General features: G+C 39.9%; 1 long non-coding RNA gene across 1 annotated transcript in view; it reads left to right on the forward strand.

The window, feature by feature from the left end:
- LOC144194489 (uncharacterized) overlaps positions 1–25536 on the forward strand; it is a 66992-nt gene that overhangs the window by 36901 nt on the left and 4555 nt on the right. The gene's annotated exons all lie outside the window — the stretch shown is intronic.

Raw genomic sequence — 25536 nt, forward strand, 5'->3', positions numbered from 1 at the left:
ATCAGCATGGCTAATTAGGTTTTAGTTTAAAGTTATAAGAACTCTAGCCATTACATTACACATTACAATGTGTAAATTATACAAATAGCAGCTAACCAACAGCTAGGCAAATGTTAACTAAGCTATGTACACTAGTTTGGAACCACGATAAAATGTCAATAATGTTTTTTAAGTGAATATATCACTCATCAGATGCTTAATTTAAAAGTTAAGGGTAATTTATTTTGACGTTGAATGTTGCTTTGTTGTTGTAGGGAAAATTGTAGGTACTAAATATTATTAATACTAGATATTAATCTAATAACTTACTCTGTTACACTTGGCTAAGTATCTTTCTGGATCAAGAGTACTTCTCAGAGTTGTTTGAAAGCAATTTATCTTGTACCCAAGTTTTTTTCTCTTCATGAGCACAATCCCAATTGATATTTTGTTACTGCTAGCACAACGTACGTGTTTGCATTCATCAAAGAGTCACATTACTCTGTTCGGCCAATCCGACATAACCTTTAGCAAGGTTTGACTCAATTCCACCAATCAAATGGGGACTCTAGCTTCTAGCGGTCAGAGAAGAACAACTGTTCCAAGTGTGTCACAGATCCGTGTAAAAGAATGAAAACTACTCCTGGATGCCCTCTTATTGTGTACTAATGATGTCTTTAAGTTCACTTTTCCGGAGGTGTTTGTATCTTGAGTGGCTCCATATATAAAGTACCTTGTTAAGCGAAGGTGGTCGATAGCGTCCACGACGTTTGAGTGTCCTCATTAGCTGCAGGATGTCCCCTCAGTAGGAGAGGGGATCCGAGGAGGCCCTCATCGATGATCGGTCTTGGCGTTTCTGTGTGTGGGAGCGTCGCACTCATCGATCCCACTCATAATCTCCCCATGACCCCCTAAGCAGCATGAATTACACCAGTGGGCAGTACCTTTAGCGTGTGTGTATTTGGAAGGGAGGGCTATGAGACCAGGGGATGGGGTCTCCATAATTACAGCAGATGGAGATCGTATCGTGGTCTGCACGAGAGGGAAGCGAAGTCAGGCAAAGTGGATTAAATGGACGGCGTGAAGAACGATGGTTTTTCCATGCACGGTCCAGATAGGGTTGAGTTTTAGCTGGAATGCACGATTACTCAACATTGATTTTGCAAAGTGTGTGTCCGTTTGAGATGCTTCAAGATGGTGGAAAATAGCTAGAAGTGGAAATTGATGTCGTAGAAACATGTTGACATGTTCACCAGTATCACACCTGCCTTCAGCAGGTGCATGTCATTGTTCCCTCTAATGTTTCATGTAAAACATGCTGTAAAACACGAAAAACATAAGAGTGGACAGAGCTACTGCCACTGGCTGCCGCGTAAACGGCACCATCATAGGGGAAGGGGTATAAAAAAAGTTTGGATTTTATTTACTGCGCGCCATATGATTGCTGCTGCGCAGAGAAGACGAGAGTAGTGCGCAATTGCGCACAGCTTAGAGGGAACATTGGATGTGACAGCATTTTTTTTCAGTTGGGCAAGGTACCCGATTCCTGCATCATCATCTCGCAAATGTTCATCAATGCATTTGTTCAGAAATGAACCAAAGACAAACTTTGTTTTGTTCGTACAAAGTTTTCAAGATGAGCTTTCGTTGAATTTGTTTGTTTGACCTAGTTTGACTCCGTTATAGTTCGTTTTCATTTTTTTTAAGGTATCACCATCTTTTTATTGTAATTTACATCAGTTGTATAACAATATTTCTCCATAAAATTTGTAGTTAAGTAAAACATACGTAGTAGCATTACGTAATTATAACTCGCTTTTTCAGATACATATCATTTAAGAAACCATTTTCCGCTCACTCCTTGCCTTCTTGTCACTACACTACATGTCCATCCCAGTCTCATCTTACCAAACATCCTAGCCTGAAGTTCAAGGTGCCAATTTCAGCCGGTAATTCTCAACGCCGAACAGCCAGAAATGATTGTCACCCGCACAGAGGCCCGATAAGCTTTATTGCACTTTTATTTTTACGACACAATCTCAAAACCTGCCCCTTCTGTTTGAGTCCTTCGGCGTTCTCCGATCATTTTCCCTGGGACGGGAAAAAAAAAAAGAAAAACAGTCCGGGGTTGTCATACGAGAGGCTCGTAAATCAAACGCGATGACCTTAGTTTCAGTGACAGTCACCGCAGAGACGGGAATGTATGTCCTTGCGCATTACAGAATAGCGTGTAAGGCTGCAGGCTTGGATGAATGTACATCGTTTGTCTCTAGTCCACATTCATACCTAAAACTGTAAAAATTGTGAAATGTGGTGTCGATGTGCTGAGGAAACTCCTCACGTATGGGATTACACAGGTGGAAGATTATCATTGATTCGCTTATGGAGCTGTCAGGCGCTGCTCAGCAACCAGAAGCTGGTTGATTGACAGGCGTAGGGATGGGTGGCCCGCAGCCAACCACCGCCGAGGATTCCGCTTAAATGGGCCTGGAAGGATGGGAGCAGATTGAAGAAGGGATAACGTAGAGGGATGGAGGGTAATTGATGAACGTTTGGCTTGGGGGGGGAGGAAAAGAATGGTTTGGACATAAATGTCCCGAAAAGAGAGATGGGGGGAAATAAGAGTTGAGAGCCGGGAAAATGAAAGTGATGAAACACGCGTTCGTTCCCCAGTGACCAGCAATGCAATAAATATGTTTATTTAGCTGATGTTAATCCAAAAGAAATGCAGCTGTCTTACAGATAGATAGTGAAAGAAAATCAATGGCAACCTTTTGGAAAGGCTTGGATCTAGCAGTAATTTGGTCAAAATTTTTGATGAGATCATGGAAGTCGGAATGGGGCGAGATTTTTGTGGAGGACTAAGTGCATATTTTCAAGTTTGGATGAAAAGCAAATCCCTCGATCATGCTAATGCCAGTTCAAAAAATTACATTAAAATAAGCGAGGTATACAAAAATATCTAAAAATCTTCATTTTTTTGTGTGTTTTGGATTTAACTGGTTTATTTGTTGTTTGATTAGTTTATTATTTACTACCCCTGTTGTTGGCCCGCCTTCTGGTTTTCACCCAATCAGCTTCTTCCAACCACTCATGCCTCATTAAGGTGTTTCTTGTCACTTTTTTTACCGTTTCTTTTAGTCCTTTTAGCTTTTTTTATCAATGTCGGATCTAAATCTTGGCATTGTCACTCTGCCAATTTTTTCCTGATTTTCATTGCAAAATTTATTTAAAATGTGTTTTTACTTAGCAATTGATGGCCATGTTTACTTTGGAATTTTCTTTAAAAAAAAATGTCTGCACCTGCTCCCCTTGACTTGCCACTCGCTTCCCATTAATCCATTGCCCCATTTTGGGGAGAAATAGAGGCACAGCACACGGCTTTCATCTTAACTGTCAAGTTTATTGAAGCGGGCGTTATGGTTTTGGGCCTGACTGAAAGGGAAGGAGTAAATAAACAACAGAAATAGCTTCAACAGAAGAAAATATGCCGATTAGAGTCCTGACCTGTGTCACATTGACGTAAAATGGCATTACTCCTGACCTTTATATTGACTTGCAAGCACATGAAACTTTTACTTGAGTTTATTGCCAAAAGTGGTTAACCCCATTTAGCAAATCTCAAGATTCCAATTCTTCTTTTCACCTTGTGCTGTCACATTTAAATATTACATTCAAAACATCTGATATTGTTTAGAGCAGGTGTCAAAGTGGCGGCCTGGGGGCCAAATCTGGCCCGCCGGATCATTTTGTGTGGCCCGGGAAAGTAAATCATGAGTGCTGACTTTCTGTTTTAGGATCAAATTAAAATGAAAAGTATAGATGTCTATTAAATTTCCTGATTTTTACCCTTTTAAATCAATAATTGTAATTTTTTAACCATTTTTCTTCAGTTTTTAGATCAATAATCATTTTGTAAAATCTAAAAATATATAAAAAAGTTCAAATAAACATTGTTTTAGATCTATAAAAACTGAATATTCGGGGATTTTAATCCAGTTATTTTAATCCATTGATTAAATTTAAAAAATCAAAATATTATATCTAAAATGGTCCGGCACACATGAAATCAAGTTGACGTTAAAGCGGCCCGCGAACCAACCTGAGTTTGACACCCCTATTATAAAGGGTTGACAAAAAATGTCAAAATATGATGACATCATACTGCACACACAATGATAATTCACCCAATGTATTTCCATGAAGGCACTCAGACACTGCGACAAATTTGCCAATAAGTATAAAATTGAGCGAGACATCTTACTCACACTGTAACATTTGAATGTCTAACAGCCGCCTCCATCTCCAAAACAGACAGCCTAATTAGGTTTTAGGTGCACTAAAGTGTCTGCTTTTTCTAAAAAAGATCACATTGGCTACGCCTATTGTGTCATATCAAAACAAATGGAATTTACATTTCAGGCATTCAGCTAAGAGGTAGGAAAATTTAAATGAATGTGTAGGAGTGACACCTCATTTTTATCTTGTGCTGTCTTTGAGTGTGTATAAATCTAGTTTGTCTCTGCATGTATGTCCTGTAGAGCACTTTAATCAACCTGCTGCAACACACAACTATGTTAGATTCTTTCATTGCGCTACACACATACGAGTGAGGGCCTCAAAGAGCTGCCCTCCTATTGTTAAATGTCAATGATTCATGATTTTATGTGAGAGCTATAAACCAATCAAGTGGGATTGCTGTGGCATCCTTTAGTGCAGGACAAGATGGAGACCAATAAATAGTGACTTGTGCCTCAATTCTGGTAACAAGTTCTCCGTTCTCTGTTGCTTTTCAACAATCTTGTCCTTGGGAATTTGAGCAAAGTGTTATATTTTACTACAATAGTTTTAAAACATACCATTCTTAATTTTAAATGACTTTTTTAGAGTTGCGACTTGTAATTTTAACTTGAACTGCTTTATATTTCAATTTAGGTTTAGTTGTGTGTTATCCTCGGGTAAAAAAAAAAGAAAAACTTGTTGCTAACAAGGAGTCCCTCCTCAGCCCTTTAACAGCTGACATGAACACTCATAAATCTGTGGATCTTTATGGCTTAAACTGTTTTAATGTGCCACATGGGAGTTTGATGTACTTCCATGTTGCTTCATATCAATACAACAACTTGTATTCAGAAAAAAACTGGATAGGAAATGTTTTTGGGGCAGATAGAAAACAACAACAGGGAATATTGATGCAAAAACATGACTGAATATAGACCGTATGCTACCTAATGGAAGTAGCTTTGTTATCTCTATGACTACTCTGAATAAGGATGGGGAGGAGGTATCAAATGATAAGAAAATGGGTGAGAGGTCAGTTAAGGGTGGGATCAATGTTCCCTACAAATTTTTCGTTGGTCTGGGCAGAAAGACAACCGCCCTGAGCACACTGAGTACCAGTGTGAGCGACATCATCATTGCTTGCTATGGCCACACCAGTATCACACCTGCCATAAGCAGGTGCATGTCAATGTTCCGTCTAATTTTTCATGTAAAACATGCTGTAAAACACGAAAAACATAAGAATGGACGGAGCCACTGCCATTGGCTGCCGCGTAAACGGCGCCATTATGGAGAAAAGGGTAAAAAAAGAAATGTTTGGATTTTATTTACTGCGCGCCATATGATTGCTGCTGCGCAGAGAAGACGAGAGTAGTGTGGGTAATGTCTAACAGGAAAACCAGTTGTAGAAATTATGAAAAAAAAGTGCGAAGGTTAACAGACCATTTCAAAACAGAAATTCGGATACATAATATCAATATCTTATTTCAACATTAAAAAAATAATACACAGTGGCACTTTTAGAGTTCATCCTGGTCACACTCTACCATCATGAACTTGGCGTGATGGCGCCGTGACCATCAAGTGCAAATGTAACCTCTGTAGGAGTTTCATTGTTTTTCCAAGTGTAGTCGTGTTTTTATTTTTATTTTTACAAGCAGCTGCTTTCTGTCTCTGCAGCACCTCAAGGTGTCTCTGTCACTTTCATACACACACCCACACACACACAACAGAAACATCCCTAACACACACAACTGACAGCTACTCCCAATCTCCCTGTCACACAACCCCTGCCCCCACCTCCCTCTGTCCCTTTCGCCTGACACTTCTTCACCACCATCACCTCCTGCCTCTTTCTGTGTGTGCAAATGTACGTACATGAGTGCGTCCGTGTGTACGTGGGTGACACATGTTAAAATATGGAGGTGTCTATAGTATATCTCTACACTACAAGGCTGAAAACCTTGGTAGCGAATGATGGAGGAAGCCCATCCGGGACAAAGAGACAGAGGTGTCCATACGGGTCACGCTAGGAATGGAAGGGGACAGCCAGTCACGCACTGTTGATCACTTACTCACAGAAGGAAGAGTGCACATTTCGCTACAAAATATAGGGTTTGTCTAAAGATTAGCTAAAAGTTAGCCTTCTATTACAGGTGTCAAAATAAAAGCCTGGGTAACCAAGCTCGCGATATTGTTATGGGTGCCCTGTAAAATGAGTTCTAAGAATAAAATAAATCATATATATATATATATATATATATATATATATATATATATATATATATATATATATATATATATATATATATATATATATATATATATATATATATATATATATATATATATATATATATATATATATATATATATATATATATATATATATATATATATATATATATATATATATATATATATATATACATACACCTACACATACACATATACATATACATATATATATAAATATATATATATATATATATATATATATATATATATATATATATATATATATATATATATATATATATATATATATATATACAGTTTTTCATTGAGGAATGGACCAAAAATAATCGGAAAATAATGACAAATTCCATTTTATTATTAAATGAAGTAAATAAATTCACTTTGTATCCTCTGTGTCCTGCTTACTGGCCATAGTTAACTGGGATAGGCTCCAGTATCCTCCTAATATTAAGCGGCTCAGAAAAAGAATGCAAGGATGAATGGAAAAATAAGAGATTAGATAGCCATTCCCTTGTAATGATGATGTTCAGAAATTAACAAGTACTGTAGTTCTTAGTTGTCATGTCTTGGGCAGTGATTTTATACTCTTTAACCATCTGGAATCCAGTTGTGCATCCCAATGAACCGAATGTAACTATTGATCTGTTTCAAGCACAAAACCACAAATGTTCTTCTCCAGCTTTTCAGCCAACAAAGGTCTTGTAAAATGGAGAAAAAAAAAAGATCCCTCGTGTGGGTTTTTATTTGATCTACTTTCTTGTGGAGTTATGCCATTTCTCTTGCCCTCCATGCTGATGTGCTCTTTGCCTAAATAGAATTATGGAAAATGGATTCCAGATTGCAATATATTGAGTGCCTTTTGTTTTACTGGTGAGGAATATTTACAGATGAGTAAAGTGCTGTTTAAAGTCCTACTTCCAACAGATCAGTATAATGTAATTCTGGTTAGTTCATTAAAGAATGCATTTGAATTTGTAACATGCTTTGGTTGAGGTACAAAAGGGAGACCAGGAAGTTTTTTGTTGTTGTTGTTGTCATAGGGGTATTTCTGTAGAGACAAAGAAAGAATGTTCATTCTGGTGGTCTGGAACAGCTTTGAGCAATTTTGATTGATAGGTTATACACCAAGAAGATGCAGTATTGGGATAGTTATTCTTTGGTTGTTGTCAAAATGGATGAGCAAATGAGTTTAAAGTGGTAATTGTTAAAAATGGTTGGAGATTTGTGTGTGCACTTTATTGTCAATGGAAGTCAATGGGGAGCATTTGGTGGGTCCAAAAATGTTGACGGAGGATCAATTTAACAAAATATATATATATATTTATAAGCCTGGCGGGCCATCACAATTTTGGGTGCTCGGACGTTTGGTCGCCGGTCTTTTGGTTGCCGGTCTTTTGGTCCCTTTTGGTTGCCGGGCAAATGGTGAACTGTTATTGTTGAAACCAGCTCTCAAAATTATATTCATGAGGGAGAGTTTAATATCGAAGTACTGTTTAATATCTAAAAAGATCGGCGACCAAAAGGCCAGCGACCAAATGTCCGCTCACGCAATTTTGTGGGTGTAAAAGGTTATTTCAAAAGCTTTTCTGCAGACTAAGTTACAAGCTTGGAGATGTACTTCTGTATTTTGAATGGTTGGTTTACTTATTCCCCTGGGTAAAAGTTGCGTTGGAAAACGAAGAATTATTTTCCATCTGTGTTCAAGAGCACTTGACAAGGCGGTTGAGTGTTAAGAAGCAACCAGAGTCTTACTCTCTAATCTGCCTGGTCTCTCCAGTGTTGGCTGGGAGATGATTGAGGTGGATTATGTAGAGAATGGAGCCACTCAGGTAAAATCACCCCTCCAATCTTTCACTCCCGGCCTTCCACCGAACTGTGGGAAGAAATCAATTATCACTTCCTTCCATCGCGAATGGCCGCCGCTCGTACGCGAGCCGGTGAAAATTCCATAGCAACATAAATGAAGGAAGAATAAATTATTCCATTTCGGAGTGGGAAGGGAGGGGTGTGAGTGACAGATGTAGGATGTGTTTAATGAAATGCAACTGGGCTGTCAAGTTATCCATGCAGAAAGGATGTGGATACCTCCCACGGATGCTCCACAAACAAGATGCTGGAAGTCAGCCTCGGGCCATTCTCTTGTTTGGGCTTCAGCCTGTCGATAGAATTGTTTATATTGTCTAACACACGTTTTTATTAAAGGATATTTGCTTTTTGCCCTTTTTGTGGCACTCCTTTAACGTCAATGCCTGCCTTTGGCCAATGTAGAAGCTCAATTTAATTTGAGCGACCCAGTCAATATGGTTTGGGTGGAAAACCAGAATTTTTTTAGATGTGTGATCAAGTAATAGTACTGGTGTACTTTGCTAAATTGCTATCAGCTATCACATGTGTTCATTGGCAGCAAATGAGTTAAAAGGGGACCTTAAAATGCCCAAAACCAACTGGAAATGCCCAAAAATCAGCAGGAGTTGACAAAAAAACAAGAAGCATCCTGGAAAGTCCCTTAAGATCCATACGAAATGATCCAAAATTTGCTGGATTTTACCCTAAAATGGAAGTAAAACTAAATTAATGGAAAAGGAACACATTAGCTACTATTGACAATGATTGACATTGGCAGCACTCAATGTCCGATTTTGACTGGGAGGAGCCAATGAAAGTTCAAGTCGAATGGATATCTAGCACCAGCGATGGCGTAAGTTAAGTTAAGTAAGTAAGTTAACTTTTTGAGCCAAAAACGAACTGGCCCACATGAGATCTAGTTAGCATTATTGTGGACTAAAAAACAAGCTGAGTTTGATACCCCTGACTTAAATACTATAAAAAGAAAAAAATCTTATTTGGAAAGTCCATTTAATTGGCTAAAATATGACTGATATGTCTGACAATGGCTATTTTCACAAAATTCATGAAATAATGCTATCTTTTTCTTCACTCTTACACAAATTCAGTTTTGTCACTCTATTAAACACAATCCTTTCCATTGGAGATGCACATGACAGGCGTATATTCCCCACTTCAAATGTAGTTGCCCCCATCAAGTGCTAGAGGGAGCTCACTCTTCTCTCCTAAGCCTCCAGGGCAGCTTAGGGGCCCACCAGGCCAAGGCCAGTACAACCCTCAGGGTGGGTCACGAATGGTACCTTAGCTGCCGTGCTTTGAAAGGCTGGATATACTTCATACACACACACACACACACATCAGAAAAATCCGGCTGAAAAATATAATAAAGAAAATATCGAAAGAGTTGCTGGCAGGGGGCTCTAAAGACTCTTTTTTTAAAAAAAATCTGAGCTTTTTATACTTCTTGGTTTGTGGCAAAAAGGAAAAAAATCCAAGGTCTAAAGCTAGTCTAAAATCTAAGCGCTAAACATCCATTCTGTTAATTCTGTTCTTTAAATGGGGAGGAAATATTGATCTGGCTCAGCTGGCCCTGTAGCGCCTTCTCTCGCTATCTGTGTGTGTACATGTGTGTGTGTACATTTGTGTGTGTGCACGTGCGTAAGTGCGTGCAGGCTTTGTCTTCTCGGGCCCACTGGGGATGGCGGCAATGGGGTGTTACCATGGATACGGCCTCAAACTCCCCCCCACACTCCGTACCTCGTACCCTCAACCCAACCCTCCTGTACCGTCACCATCCCACGCAAACATATACGATGACTATTCCAACTAGGTGTAAAAGTACACACATTGTGCACACAAACACTTCGACGTGGTCAAAAGACGTTAAACATTTCTGAAGGCGTTTCCAGACATGTCATTCTGCTGGACCGCAAGATAAGGAAAAAATATAGAAGTGTTGCCTCGGGGCCACTGGAAAATACACACACACACACACACACACCAACTATGAGGAAATAGACAATGATGGTATGGGGGGGGGGGGGTAGAACACTAATGGGTGACATAGACTCATCGCTCATCATTTCCTTTCAATTTAGCTTCTCTGTCTTCACACACAGACACACAACAGTGTTTATTGTGAGGTATGCGTAATATGTATCGATTTTTTTTTTGTCGTACTTTTGTGCGCATCCAAAATAGCCCAAAACACCATAATTTGGGAATGAGACGTAAGGTTGACCGCTCGCAGAAGTAGTATAAATGTTCCTCGTTAGAATGGTGACAGAAGTAGAGTCGCATGGTAAAATAGCATCATTAGATGCGTCCGCATCATGGACTCATATGAACCAAATTAAATAGCAGGAATGAATGAACTCGTGCACCTTTTTTCTTGAGGAATTTATCATTTTTGCACGTTGGATGGCACACACAATAAAAATGGCATTCTTTATTGGGCCTTGTCAGGAAAAAGTCATAAAATTAAAATATCCCCCCCCCCCAAAAAAAAAAAGTGGATTCAAAGTAGGGTTGATTGATTTTAAGATGGGGACTGCTTAAGATTGGTCTCGACTTGGCTTAAGATTTGTCATTTTTAACTCTAACTCAGAAGTTTTGGCAGTTTTTGAACCCCCAAAGGGTAAAAACTTGGTATTTTTCAAGCAGTTTTTAGTCAACTGGAAAGCTAAACCCACAAAGAAAATTGATATGCAATAACATTTAAACAAACATCTATTCCGATTTTTTTTTTTTTTGTGATAAGAAATAGAAATTTTAAAAAGTATGGAAAAAATTCGACATCAGGTGATCTTTGGTGGCCAAAATATGAGTTATTTTGGGATGTTTTTTAATTTGCAGCTATTAGATATTGTGCTGATTGAAAATACTCATTTTACAAATGATTCTATTTCAATTTTTGTTTGTTATTTTTTGTAACTTTGCATAGGAGACTTTAGGTTTTTTTGTACATCAGCATAAAAAAATATATCCCAAACTTTGGTGCATATCGATATGTTTTTGACCCTCCAGAAAACATTTATTTTCAAAAAAAAAAACCTCCACAAATCCCTTTTCCTTAATCCCTTTTTTTTTAATCCATCCAACGTAAATACTGAAATGGCCATAGATCGCAACAATAATACAAGGAAAAAAACGTAACTAAAACACTAAAATAATAAAGCACTCCTTTTTTCTATACGATGATGTCGATGACGAAGGTTTACAGAAGATTTCATGGCGAGGCAGGATGTGGCCGCGGCCGGGGAGGGGCACGGCGGATCGATACGCCCAGGGTCAGTTACAATATTTAGGGTCACATGATTCCATGGCCAAAATAAATCAGGATGTGGAACAAAAGAAGCGAAAAAAGGTGTGGCGTGAATGCCAGGATGAGCCAAAACGGGAAGACTGATGGCTCATCTTGAAAGGCGAAGAAATGTTTCCATGGAGAAAAGCTCCGACTCTGCCAGTGCTCGCAAAAGGCTAAATTCAATCTGCAGGAATGGCGTGAGCACGCAGCTGCGGTATGTTCATTATTGATTAAAAAGCCAGTGGTGATTTTCTGACACCGTGTTAAACTGTGACCTAACCGAGAAGACGGAATATCGTATTCCGCATGGAAACTCTCCAAATTGCAAAGTGAATGCAAATCCATTTAGAACTGGTGTCAAAGTGGCGGCCCGCGGGCCGAATCTGGCCCCCCGCGTCATTTTGTGTGGCCCGGGAAAGTAAATCATGAGTGCCAACTTTCTGTTTTATGACCAAATTAAAATGAATAGTATAGATGTATATTAAATTTCCTGATTTTCCCACATTTGAATCAATAATTGTCATTTTTTAATCCATTTTTTACGTGTTTCTAGTTCAAAAATCATTTTGTTAGTAAGTCTGAATAGAATTTGTGACTTTTCATGGTTCAAATGCATACAAACATACTTAATGAATAAGTTGTGATCGTGCAAAAGAAAAAGACAAAAAGTTAAAATGGGAGTAATTGCCCAATGCCCAGTCCGATGTTTTTTTTTTTGTGCAAGAGACTTTTGAAATTTTATCATAAAGCACTATGTATTTCTTCTAAAATTCTATATAGAAAGGATACATTACTTCTATTTACAAGACAATATGTGTTCCTGGGCAGGGTTATATCGCAAAATGCAGTTAAGTATGAATACGATATACAATATAAAATTTATTGAAATGACGTTAGTTTTATTTGTAATTTTCATTTTATTTGAACCCAAAAACAATATCTAGTGTTCAAATCTAAATTGAAGATGTTATCTGGCGGAATGCTGTTCAAAGTTTTTGTCTTTGTCTGCGTTTTGGTCATTTTTTAAAAAAAGGGAGCAGTTTGTTGGACTTCAATGCCTTTTGACTTTTGTGTGGCCTTTCTAAAGTTCAAAAAATCACCTGTGGTCTTATGTGTTATCTGATTGTCTGACCTTCACTCAATCTGTAGGTCCAAATAAATGTGTTTAGCGTTGACTTCAGAATCCATGAAAAAAACACATCATACATCCACATCTCGGTTTTCTTTTCTTGAGTCATTTTAGTTTGTTTGCTTTTTGCCACTTTCCACACACAGAATGATTCACTTTAGACATTTTGGTTTATTCTCTTGGGTAACATAATGATCGGAAAACAACAAAAAGTCACAAGTACCCGCTTCAGTCAGCCATTTTGATTTGGAGCCTTACACATTCCAGTTTCCAAACTAAGCGTCACTCGGAAGCACAAGCCGGGATACAAATTTTGATGGATATGTCCGGCAGCTTAGTGTTTAGCGTGTCGGCCTGATAGTGGGGTACCTGGGTTCAAATCCAGATCGTTCCATCTATGTGGAGTTTCCATGTTCTCCCCGGGCCTGTGTGGGTTTTCTCCGGGTACTCTGGGTTCCTCCCACATTGCAAAAACATCTACAGTAGGCTGATTGGACACTCTACATTGCGCCTAGGTATGAGTTTAAGTGTGAATCGTTGTTTGTCTCCTTCTGCCCTGCGATTGGCTGGCCACCAACTCTGGGTGTTTCCTGCCTCTGGCCCAAAGTCAGCTGGGATAGGCTGCAGCACCCTCGCAATCCTAGTGAGGATAAAGCAGTTCAGAAAATGAGATGCGATATGGTCATCACCACCCTATGTTTGCTTATGCAGTTGACATGCGTTGTTAAGCAAAACAAACTCCATCAAATTAAGTGTAATTTTCTTTTAAGTTAAGCATGGTGAACCAATGAAGAAATATCTGGATCTTTGAATAGTATCTTTTTTTTTGAACATAGTAATACAATTTGTACGCATCATAATCGCTGCAAACAGAACAGGTGATTTTAGAATAGATGTTTCTGTTGGTCTGTTTGCATTATTAATTGGGAGCTTTGTTGGCCCATTGAAAAGTGTCTGACCTCTGAACTCTTTAACAAGCCCCGCTTTCACCCTTCTCCAGCTTTAAGTCTCTCAATCTCACAGTGCCTTAAAAGAAATTAGTCACACCCTTAACCACGCGCACGCCGCCTTTTGTTGAATGAGTCTGAAAGTGTGTCAAAGAGGTTTCATGGTTGCCGGCGCACGCACCAACCCCCGACCTTGGAACGTGACCCTTAAAAAAAACAAAGACGGCTCCCAGTAAATGCCACACAATCGTACGGGTGATGGCTGCGATGTTTAAGCTTCTGTTTGCTCTGTTTTAGAACGATAATAATAGCTCAAGCCTGAAAACTGAATGCTAGCTTGTACCTTTTGTACAGCATCAATTTTGTGTTTTTTGCTCTTTTTGGCTTAAGTGGATGATGTGAATTGTTTGTGGTCTAGAAATTGTTAATTAAATATCTATGATTGTGTCAATCAAGTGTTTCAATTAGGAGAAGGACAGTGACCTTTAAGGGGAATTCGTAGGGGATATTGAGGTTATTTCAGGATATTTCATGGTGGAAATTCTTCAACTATGGCAATTCATTTCAAATTTGCCTTGTTTTTTTTAATATATATTCTACCTGGCTACAAAACATTGATGTTGCACTAAGTTGTCTATAGTAACATTGATCATTCACTTTGCATTGTCATAGTTTAAGACGCCAAAATTCTTCATGGCTCTTATTGTAGTTCAAATCAGACCCACAAAAACACTAAACTCATGGTCATTAGATTTGGCAAATTTATTATCGGGCAGTGACCATAATACAAGGAAATCAACAAAACATCATCCAGAAATACCTGGAAATCAAGAAAGTGACCTAAAATAACCGTAAATCAAGAAAGTGACCTAAAATAACCGTAAATCAAAAAATTGACCTAAAATAACCGTAAATTGTCCCACATCAGAAGGGTGTTATCCAGAATTGCCCCAAAAACCACATAAAATGACCCAAAATCAACTGCAAGTCACCTGGAAATACCCCAAGATAAACTGCCAGTCACCTGAAAATACCCCAAAATCAACTGCAAGTCACCTGGAAATACCCCAAGATAAACTGCCAGTCACCTGAAAATACCCCCAAATCGACTGCAAGTCACCTGGAAATACCCCAAAATCAACTGCAAGTCACCTGGAAATACCCCAAAATCAACTGCAAGTCACCTGGAAATACCCAAAATCAACTGCAAGTCACCTGGAAATACCCAAAATCAACTGCAAGTCACCTGGAAATACCTCAAAATCAACTCCAAGTCACCTGAAAAAATCAACAGGCAGAGCTCTGAATTATCCACAAATAATTAGCAAGTGCCCCAAGTTAAGTGAATTTCCCACATAAGCAATAACTCAAGATCAAAATTGAGCTGGGAAGAGAACGCTCAATTGAAAAGACGACATTGAGCCTCGGTAATTGGAGATGAAATTTCTATTGAAACAGATAGGAAGACACTTAATTCATAGGAACAAAATGAATTGATTAGCCAACAAGACTCCTGCCAGCACACGTGCACCATCGTTGCTTCGACCCAGGGTGGTGATTGAGCGTGTCTACCGATTATTGATTTCCCGCGGAGAAGTTGCTAAAAGTCTGGCAGCTAATCCAGACAGGCAGTAGATAATGACGCGTAATGAGCTAATGACTCGTTGAAATATTTAGTAGTGCCTCAATAAGGTTGCACTATTAGAGATTGGCTGGGTCGTTAAGAGGGAGCGTCTGACGAATGGCACCTTCGATTAGTAACGCCCGAAGCTGTCAGGCAGGTACACACACACACACACACTGCACACCTCCAAAGGCAAGCATGTGGATAGAGCTTCACAGTCAAACGGTGCACGGAAGAAGAAAAAAAAACATGGCTGCCCCTAGTATCAGGAGTTGGACCATTGATCGGTCAGCTTTTAAGAGAGTGACCTTTTGCAGAGGGCTCCTCTGGCCTTGATAAATCTGATCCGGGGGGCCATCTGTGTCTGGGTGGGAGCCGCCTATCCCGGATGGGACCCAAGAGAGGAGAGTAAGGGAGGAAAGTGGTGGACGAAGGAGGGGAAAAAAACATGGGGGAAGAGTAAAACAAGGAAAGGTCAAGGGAAGAAGATGAAGAGAGAAAAAGATTGCTTTGGATGGCGGACATGTGAATTTAGTTGAACTAAACACTGTCACAACAAGCACGTTTTGGATCCTTAAGGTATGCTCGTGATACCCTATGGAGCTTATTATTGGGTTCCAATGTAGAAAAAGTACATACAGGATGTTCCCGAACTGTAAAAGTCAAGTGTTGAGAAATACGAAACCCATAGGAGAAGTCATTGTGCCTCCTAAAAGTTCAATGATTTAATAACTTTGGCGACTTTCTTACGGTGCCTATAACTTGACTATCAATGTCATCAATTGAATTCCACATTGGACCAGTGACAAGTTCAAGTATCCCAGCGTTGGCTTTAAGAGATGGTAAAGGTCACATCACCTCATAAAATGGGCTTCACTTAGGATTTTGTTTTCCCGATGCGTGTTGGGAAATCAAAACAGTAAAACCAAGCGGGTGATGCTTCAATTAATTGTTAAATTACCTATATATGAACAGCACATGATTACCTTGAACATACTACGACTTCTTTTGATCCTATCCTTCATTTTGTGATCAGTTTTGCAGTTGTGAATGTTTTTCTCATTGGTTGGTCTTGATTTTTGAGTGTTACAAAAACATAGAGTACATAAATTTACAGATATTTGTGTCAAAACTATTATAGCCCAACATAAAAACAAAGAATGACAATATTAGGATGTCTGTGTGCCCTATTCTGCCAGTTGACCACGTTTTCTTATGCCTCTCCAAAAATTGGGTTCACTTTCCTGTCCCCAAATTCTCATGTCAACATCTTGGAAAAATTCAAGGGGCCTCAATATTCTGGAATGCAATGTTTTTCCCAAGATTTACGCATCCGAGGTGCTATTAGTCATGTTTCAAGGAAAGCCTGTGACCCAGTGATGTTATACATCTGAAATCCCCAGACTTAAACTCTTTAGAGTTCCCATTTTTCAATATATTTGTGCTTATAAGCTCTATCTTTTACCTTCACTGCCTATGTTTTCATTCCATTTAAATGCAATCATTTGATAATTTACAATGCCTGTCATTCAATGCCTACTATTACTATCATTAAGTAGAAGTACTGTAGCTCAGTCAACAATATTTCATGGTGAACATCACCGAAGCATTCTGAGGGCATAAGTTGCCTTGCTCTTCTCATTTCAGCCATTTGTGCCTCAGCTGGCCAGGGAAATCAAACTTTGATTACAGCCTGCAATCTAAACTGCTCAGCCATGATTTCCCCTCAGCATGCCTTATTTATACAAATCATGGCTGTAAACAGGATCAGGTTTTTATCGGAATCTTTTCAACATCCCAAATTCTCTATCGAATATCTTTAATAATCTAGCTGTCATCTGACTAGCAAAAGAATGAAATGTCAGAAGGTACTTTTAACTTCTATATCGGCTTATCGTCATTCATACCATAGCTTTGTATATGGGTCTCTTTTCATAGTAGGTCAGTTGTGATCCAAAATAATGGAGTACATCTATATTTTGCGGTTGTTTTGTAATGTAAAATCTGGCTGAATCGAGGTTGGGGACATTAGTATGTAGTGATGTGGGATTTTCTTTGCATCGCGCATTCATACCAGTCAAAAGCAGCTCTTGTATAAGGATGTATAGATTCGAGGCCAGACATGGGCAAACTACGGCCTGCGGGCCACATACGGACCGTTAGGCTTTTTAATCCGGCCCGCCGATGTTGTCCAAATTATTTTTCCCCCAAGATGGTGCCATCACGCGGAAGCCAGTGGCGGTAGCTCTGTCCACTCTTATTTGTTTTTCCGTGTTTTACAGCCCCTCTATCTTTTTTAAATGACATTTTAATATTTCATTCCTTTTTACTCTACTTTATACTTTTTACTTTAATGATGAGTGATGAGTATGTTAATACATACTTTAGTCCTTTTTTTCTGTTTATGTTTCATATGTACTGTTAACGGATGCACTTTTTTATATGTATCGTATCTTGTGCTGACCCGGCCCATCTGTCAAATTTTTAAAGTCAATGTGGCCCCCGGGCCGAAAAGTTTGCCCACCCCTGATCTAGGTCAAAGACTAGTTGACTTATATTTGGTCCAGGACTGGACCCAGCAGATGATGTTTACGAAATAAGTCATTTGATGATCTTCCAGACCTTAAATTCAAGATGATTTTCCCAAACTGAACTCAACCTTTTAAAATTTTGCTTGAACTAGTACCCGAACGACAGCCGGATGTCGTCTCCCGTTCCCAAACATTGAACTGCGCACATAGCATCTAAAGCACACCTTAACTCCCACAGTCCAGCAGACACGCACGGACATGCTCCCACACACCATTACTCTTTCTTTTTCTCAATCTCGTCCATTTAATTCCCATTGGAAAAGACAGGTGCAAGCGTTGATTGAGCCCGAGCGAGATTTAGCCCCGGCTCTCGGTGCGCGTCCAGCTGCACTCTTCAGCCCTCTGAGATCGATGTCCGAGCAGCCAGCAGGCAGGCAGCCAGTCAAGCGGGCTGCACCCAGCGGGCAAAGGGGCCCTACGGCTCTCCCCCATCCCCACGCACGGCCGCGCTTCACTGGGCTCATTGGTCAGACCGCAGCGGGGCACCAAAAGCACCGAGCCCAATCACTGCAACCCCTACACGGGCAAGCGGGATACGCTATAGGCCGGTTGGAAACAAGCAGGAGTAGGGCACCAACCCCTTAAAAAATCTGGGACCTTGAAATTCACCTTTTGGAGTGCTTGAAACTCATCCTGCGCAATTCTGCATTTGAGCCACCCCTCCCCTCCTCTTCTCTTCTCCAGGCTGCAACCATGTCGGAGCCGCTTTGATTCCGGCCTCTCTCTTCCAGCCTCAGCTCTTCTCCAGCCAACCACAGTTTCCTATTGATTTATTGATTGCTGTCTGCCTGTGGGAGAGCGGCCGCAGTCTCCCTCCGCTTCCCCCCCGCCGCCGACCCCTCCCCGGCATGAATTTGTCTTCCGCCTTCCCCTCCTTTCTTCTCCCCCTCTCCATCTCCCCGTCCACACAGGAGCTCTGAAACATGAATTAGAGAAAGCAGGAGAGTCCAATTTACTGGGAGAAATCAGATTCACCTTCTCCTGCACTCATTTCTCCTACCGCGTCCCACCTGTCTTCCCCTCGTCTATTTTTTTTTACAGCCCCTTAACTGGGATATGCTTAAAGTTACGTTGCTTGTTGAAATTCTACATTTCAACCGTGAAAGAGAACCTGGAGGTAGCATGTTTCGATTTGCTAGCACAATTGCAATTTGAGCAGCAAATCCTTGAACAAAGTTATGCGGTGGGCCCCACGGAGGACTTTGTGGAGGGAGTTTTTGCATCCATAGTTGCTGCCCTGACAGAATGCAAAATATGGATTGCAAAAAAACACTGCCATTGTTAAAAAAATACACGAGCACATCGAGTTTGAACGAGTTCAGTTCCCGACCGATTCGGCTCAGGCAGTTCTACCAATCAGGTGTCTGCTAAAATGAGCAACAAACACATGACTGGAATCAATAGATGACGCTTATAAGACACCAGAATGGTGCAAATGTGTCATCTTGTTTGATCGGAATGAAATCTGTGGAATAATTGGCCAATCCTAGCTCTAAATTGTCCTCGGTTATGAGTCTAAGTGGAAATGGCTGTTTGTCTCACTTTCCCCGTGACCGGACGTTTGGTCGCCGGTCTTTTGGTCACTGGTCTGTTGGTTGCCGGTCAAATGGTGACAGAGAGTTTACTGTTGAAACCAGCTCTCAAAATCATATTCATGAGAGAGAGTTTAATATCTAAATATCTACAGTTTTCAACATTACTTAGATATTAAACAGTACATAGATATTAAACTCTCTCTCTCTTAGATATTAAACTCTCTCTTTCTCTCATGAATATAATTTTGAGAGCTGCTTTCAACAGTAAACTCTGTCACCATAATACCGGCGACCAAACATCCGGCGACCAAACGTCCGACAAACCAAATTTTCGGCGACCAAAATGTCCGGCGACCAAAATGTCCGCCGACCAAAATGTCCGGCGACCAAACGTCCGAGCACCCACTGTGCCTTGTGATTGGCTGGGAACCAATTCCGTCCCAACATTAACGAACAGATGCTCCAGCACCCTCGCGACCTTTCTATCAATAAGCAAAATGGAAAATGAATGTATAAATCAATCAGTTTCCCTCTTTTCATAACTCCCACACTCCATACTCTGTGATTCAGGCTAATTAAAAGGAGCTAATGATGCCTTTTGAAAAGATCTCAATTACACTGAGCTAAAATCAAATAAGTACCTTGAAAATGCTTCATCTACTATCGTGATTGAATTTGATGCGATGTAGTTTTACGATCTCTACGCAGACGTCACCGGCGTGTGCTGCGTTGTTTCACGGAATGCTGCTTGTAAGTCGATTAAGTTTTCTGCATCGCAGCATCGCCCCGTGAAACATCCGGCTTGTCCCTCTCAAGGCAGAAGAGATGTGCACTGTTACAGGTCATAGAGAAGAGCATCTGAAGAAGATGTGACCTAGCAGGTCAACTTGCAGCCCCGTGTAGGCTTGGAACAATAGAGTCAGCTCTAATGGACGGACAGCCTGAAAGGACATGGATGAAGGAGGGACTTGACCCTCAATCAATCAAATTAGCTTTGTAATCGCATCATATATTTGCGAGCACCGAAATATTATACCGGAAAATGCTGAAGGGGGGGATTTGAATCGTGCAGGTTTTTAACCAACATGCTTGACGCAGAGTTTTGTAGGTCGCAAGACGAAATTCCTTTTTTTTAATCTTCTCAATATATTCGGTGCTGGAAAGGTGGAATTTGCCGTGTTGTCCTTTCATGGAGATCAATAGATGCATCGGCCTTATTGTGATTGATGTTTTTTTTTTTTTGCTAGCTTCTTTGAAAATGGCTTCAGGAACCTAAAGAGGTGGAACTTTTATCACAGTTGAATCTATTGACCCGTATATTTTTTAAGAGATGTTTCGCATTTGGCTTTTATCTTTAAAAAAAAAATATTGGGACTTGTGGATGTTAGTAGCATTTTTATGCAGTTGATTTTCACATTCTGGGATTACTAGTGTACATTTCAGCACGTTAGCCATGGTTAATGAATGCGATGTGCTTCATTTATTTTATTTTACATATTTTTGAGTACTTAGCAAACTCACCACAAGGTTATTTTTCCTTTACTACAATAACATTGTTCTAACTATTCAAACCAAATAGCTTTATCATTGTAACATTTGGAATCCATCCTCAATTCTCAGAAAGAAGACGCTGGATTAAAAGCCCTGGATATTCATTTTTTTTATAGATCTAAAATAATGTATATTTTACCTTTTTTTAATATATTTTTAGATTTTACTAAATGGTTTTTGAATTAAATACAAAAAATGATTAAAAATGACTAAAAAATGACAATTACTGATTTTAAAGATGGGAAATCAGGAAATTTAATATACATCTATACTCCTCATTTTAATTTGATCCTAAAACAAAGTCGTCACTCATGATTTATTTTCCCGGACCAAAGAAAATGATGTGATGGGCCTGATTTGGCCCCTGGGCCGCCACTTTGACACCTGTGCTACACATTTCAAAAGATGAAGCATTCTCGACAAGGGAGAAAAATACCCGAAGTTCTCTAGTTTTCCCAAAATGCAAGCTTACAGCACCCAATCTTGTTTTTCAATTGCGTAGTGGTTCACATTTACATCAACTAAAAAAGTGGCGCAAGGTTCCCTTTACATTGCGTAGGTTACAACACAGACAAAGAATAGAATTGCAACTGAAAACGACAAGCAAAAACAATTTGTCATCCAGGAAAGAAATTCAAGAAGAGGGAGCAAATCTCATATGGCAGGCATTCAACTTGAGTCTTCAGGAAACGATATCAGCAGCCCAGGTTGTGTCTCTGAGCAATGAGGCTTGCTCTATCGATAAAAAACAATCCTCACTCCTGAGACGTGTCTGTGTCCACCAGATTAGTTTCTCGACTGGAGCCGAGTTGATTCCACCGAGGAAAGGAGGCTCCACACCTGAGGCCCCGTGAAGACTCGGTGTAGCTATAGGTCAGGTTCGAGGCTAACACACACACACACACACACACACACACACAGACTAACACAGTCCACTGGTCTGACGCCATCCCATTCGGAGCACCGGGGCGGGGGTTAGGTGTCTGCGAGCCAGAGAGTGGCAGCACCACGACAGACGTCTGCCTGGCTGCCGACAGGTCTGATCGATCAATAAGGGGCCGACTTCCCTCCTCCGCCCCGCGTCTTGTTGTCCCCCCACTGGCCAAAACGCACATAACTGCTTTTGTGTCTCGCCGCTGGTTTTTCCGGGCTGTCTCGTTCCATCCACCAAACTCTGGACTCGCCTTCTGACCTGCCTTAAAGTTGTCCCCTCTCAGCTTCTACTTCACTTTGTCAATTCATCATTTCTATCCTCTTTCAAATGGGTAGAGGCTCTCATTTAACAAACGGAAGGCCTAGTGGTGGCAAAGGGCTAAAAGCTGCTTTCCCAATGCAAACGGGCTAGCGGTGATATTATCGACTGTCAACACAGACGCCCGAGCTTTCAAAACAAAACAACTAAATTAAACGGTCCACGTAGAGACCAAGGGTGTCGGACTTGGGTTGGTTTGCGGGCCGAATTAACGTCAACTTAATTTCACTTGGGCCGGATCATTTTACATATAATATTTAGATGTTTTATTTCTAAATGGATTAAAAGAAGTGGATTAAAAGCCCTGAATATTCAATTTTTTATAAATGTAACACAATTTTTATTTTAGCTTTTTTTTTTTTTTAAAAATACATTTTACAAAATGATTTTTGAACTGAAAACACGGAAAAAAATTATTTAAAAGTTACAATTATTGATTTTAAAGGGGGACAATCAGGAAATTTAATTCCCATTTATAGTCTTCATTTTAATTTGATCCTAAAACAGAAAGTCGGCACTCATGATTCACTTTTCCGGGCCACACAAAATGATGCGGCGGGCCAGATTTGGCCCCGAGCCGCCACTTTGACACACATCTGACGTAGACCATGGCAAACTTTAGCAACCCGCCTTATTGGGTTGTACTGAATTTATCCCAGTCACGGTTATGAGGATCAGACTTTGGCGCCGGTCTCTGACACCCCTGTGAAGGTGTTTGTATGGTTGTTCTCTAGGTCAGTGTTTCCCAACCACTGTGCCGCGGCACACGAGTGTGCCGTGAGCAATGGTCAGGTGTGCCGTGGGAAATTGCAAGAAGTCATACAATGTGATATTGAGAGAGAAAAATTAATATGAATATAAGGAGATTAAAATGGAACTATTACAAGGTTCAAATCAAAATATGATGGACGTTAAATTGTAGATTGTACTACTATTTGATTCAAGTTGTGAAACAGTAATTTTTTTGCTTATTTTTCTCTAAGTCGAAACGGAAGTTGTCTGGTTTCCAGGGCATCAACTTTTGCCGGCGTGAAGTCTGTGTGAGCACAACATTTTTTGCGTAATATTAGGAGATTTAAGTAATATTTGGAGAAAAATCATAAAATGATGCGATCAATAACTTTACTTGGTTATTTGCATCACTCAAACCGGAAGTTGTTCAGGGTCCACAGGCCAAATTTTCGTGACATTAGGTCATTGTGAAAAATTAGATTTTGGAATAATTTTGGAAGCGATTTCTGCTGATAAAACTTCGATGAGAATAACTATTATAAATATAGGCGACAAAGATTTTCAGATGGTGGTGTCCCTTGAGATTTTTTTCAATGCAAAAAGTGTGCCTCGGCTCAAAAAAGGTTGGGATACACTGCTCTAGGTATATTGCCCCCTTTTACATTCAAACTGAGAAAATGACACTTTCATGTCTCTGAGCAGGGGTGTGTGTTCTTTGGTAGTGTGTAGTTTTGCATCTGTGTATGTTGTGTTGGGTTTTGGGCATGACCTCACCCACCGAGGAGTGCTAATACGTCTCTCATCATTTTTCGCGGGATGCTTCACCTTCCCATCAAGTGCTTCTTCTCCTAGAGGCCCTTGGGTAATAAAGATATAATGGTGTGAACTTCGACTACATCTCACAGCAATTTCTCTTCTAAAAAAATGCTTTATTCACTTGAACCTGGTTATGGTGGGTGAGAAAGGGTTGATTTTGGGTAGAAAATGTACACATGGACTTTGATTTTTCTCTACTTTGGGGCATGGGTTCGGTTTGAGTGGAATAAAAATTGATCTTTGAGCTCTTTGCACATTGACAATCAGATTTGAAATTGGATTTGCTCAACTTGCATGTGATCAGTTTATAATTGTGTTTGCTATCTGAATATACTATTGCTATCATTTTCTGTTCAAACTAGCCATGTTGCCTATTGATTGGAACCTTTTCCCTCTATTTAGTAGGTTCAAAATCTTCGACTTTTGCCTTTAAGAGTTAAATAGATCAAAGAAGAGAATCCATTTCTTCACTATTCTTCCTCTTTTGGCTTTTCTGCCTCTTTATTTCAGTGAGAGCTTCTTATAAACGATGAATATGCCCAAATTGTTTCAATCCAAGTTCACATAGGCTTCCTCAAAAACCAAAAAGTGGTCTTGGGCAAGCAAACACACACAAAAATACACTCAAGGAGTTTCCATTGTGTTTATGGGCAGCCTTGAATTAGTCAAGAAGCTTCTTGATAGCAAGTATGGACTTCTAAAATACACACACATAGAACAAACACACACTAATGGCCTTCTATTATCCATCAGCATCAGTGGAGTAACACACACACACACAAAAAACACAACTAAACACTTAAGAGGAAGGGAAAAATAACTAGGAAATACTTTGACTTTTCAAGGTAACATTTAAGACAAAAACATGGACTTTTTGAGGTAAACACGGATATTCATTTCTGGCTAGGCAAAGATTAGTCTAAAACCAAAGTTAGTGTATCATAATATATGTGGATGAGGTTTGTATCCTTATGGTAAATGTTCCTTCTAATTTTTTGTTTTGGTCTGGGCAGAAAGACAAGCTCCCTAAGCGCACTGAGTACCAGTGTGAGCGACATCATCATTGCTCGCTATGGGCACACCAGTATCACACCTGCCATGAGCAGGTGCATGTCATTGTTCCCTCTAAATTTTCATGTAAAACATGCTGTAAAAAAGCTAAAAACATAAGAGTGGACAGAGCTACTGCCATTGGCTACCGCATAAACGGCGCCATTATGGGGAAAAGGGTAAAAAAAGAAATGTTTGGATTTTATTTACTGCGCGCCATATGATTGCTGCTGCGCAGAGAAGACGAGAGTAGTGTGGGTAATGTCTAACAGGAAAACCAGTTGTAGAAATTATGAAAAAAAAGTGCGAAGGTGAGTGACATCCAGTGTGAGCGACATCATCATTGCTCACTATGGGCACACCATAAGCAGGTGTATGTCAATGTACCCTCTAATTTTTCATGTAAAACGTGCTGTAAAACATGAAAAACATAAGAGTGGACTGAGCTACTGCCACTGGCTGCCGCGTAAACAGCGCCATCATAGGGAAAGGGGTATAAAAAAAAGTTTGGATTTTATTTACTGCGTGCCATATGATTGCTGCTGCGCAGAGAAGACGAAAGTAGTGCGCAATTGCGCACAGCTTAGAGGGAATATTGCTAATGGTAAATGTATACAGATGAAATATACTATGAATCT

The sequence above is a fragment of the Stigmatopora nigra genome, chromosome 3, assembly GCF_051989575.1.
Source record: "Stigmatopora nigra isolate UIUO_SnigA chromosome 3, RoL_Snig_1.1, whole genome shotgun sequence".
In the NCBI taxonomy this organism is placed as follows: domain Eukaryota; kingdom Metazoa; phylum Chordata; class Actinopteri; order Syngnathiformes; family Syngnathidae; genus Stigmatopora; species Stigmatopora nigra.